The sequence below is a fragment of the Triticum dicoccoides genome, chromosome 7B, assembly GCF_002162155.2.
Source record: "Triticum dicoccoides isolate Atlit2015 ecotype Zavitan chromosome 7B, WEW_v2.0, whole genome shotgun sequence".
Taxonomy (NCBI): domain Eukaryota; kingdom Viridiplantae; phylum Streptophyta; class Magnoliopsida; order Poales; family Poaceae; genus Triticum; species Triticum dicoccoides.
The window spans coordinates 742,245,353-742,247,012 of NC_041393.1; positions in this window are offsets into that span (position 1 = coordinate 742,245,353).

Genomic DNA, 1,660 nt, shown 5'->3' on the forward strand with positions numbered 1-1,660 from the left:
CTTTGTGTGCAACTCTACATTGCATTAGTAATACCATGTTCTTTTCTGCCCCGGCACATCGCCATGATAAAAACGAAGACACGGTGCAGTGCACGTCATTCAATTGGAAGATAACCCGAGTAATCAAACATGTTTTGTTTTGCTATTTTGTGAAAACCGTTCGATTTAAGTGTTCTGTTTTGTGGGCACCATGCCACAAACAGGTTATTCTGGAACGGGGGTACTTTATAGGAAGTAAAGAGACGAAATTGTAATATTGATTCGCACAGACATCATATACATCAAGCTACATCAAGTTAATTATTCAGTGTACTGTTGTGTTGTGGTGTCTTGAATCCGAGATCAATACGACCACACTAGCTATATACAACCTTGAAGCAGAGCACACTATGACAGATTATTATGTTTCAGCAACATTCAGAGAAGCCGACGATGTCACCGGCCATTGACCGGCAGTCCATTCTCCCTCCAAGTTGAGAACCCTCGGGCGAGGTCGGTCACGGCAGTGAAGCCCTGAAAGAAGAACATAGATATGCCATCATGTGTCACGGAGGCGGCTGGTGAAACCATAGCTACGGATGATGAGATATAGGAACATAGATAGATATAGTGGTGCTAGGATTTATGGTTACATCGGAACAGACTTCGGCTGCTGCCATGAGAGACCTCTTGCCACTTTGGCATCCCTGAAATGGACAAGTGGTGTTTTCTGAACATAAGAAACACTCAACTGAACGAAGAAAGAAATGAGAACGTTCAGGGTTAGTGCCAGACATACGATGATGATCCTGTCGTCCTTGCCAAAGATTGCAAAAGTGACCTTGTCACCTTCAGCCATGTTAGTAGAACGCAACTTCTGAGTGATGCTGCGGCGTCGAGTGTTTCAACAAAATGATGAAAGGTGGGTGGATACAGCTTGATGAAGTCATGGATATACACCATATCATTGCGCTATTGATGGGCCGTGTTCTGCTCAATGCGCTGGAGCAGACGGTTGGTTTCGTGCTTGTTCCTCTCAGCATCTAGCATAACCTCAGCCAGAGAGGGTGGATGGGGAGGTTCTTATTCCTAGCTCCACTTCCTTCACCCTACTCATAGGAAGCGGTGTTAGGTCGGGTATTGACCATCTTGGGAAACAAAACCACGGCTTAGACAAAGATGACATCAACTCTAACATAAGGGTGCGGAATGTAATGGACAAGCACGGAATGCAGAGATGAACATCTGCACAACATGGTAACAAGCAACCTGCCATTACCATATATATATACCATCGGTCGTACACACCATAACATAGTTTAATACAAATCCAAGCAAGAACACTAGTGGAGAACCAGGCTATAGCGCCGGTTCGTAAGGCCCTTTAGTGCCGGTTCTGTTACTGACACTAAATTGTGGGGACTAAAGGTCTCCCTTTAGTACTGGTTATGCACGAACCGCCGCTAAAGGGCCACCACGTGGCACATGCCACCGCCAGGGGCGGGGAGCCCTTTAGTACCGGTTGGTACCACCAACCGGTACCAAAGGGTTGGGGGTTTTTGGTTCATGATTTCTTTTTCCTTTATTTTTGTGTTTTTCATTTAATTCTTTTCCATTTGCTGGTATTTTACGATACTACATATGGTACACATTATGCATATATATAAATAGAATTTCTCAT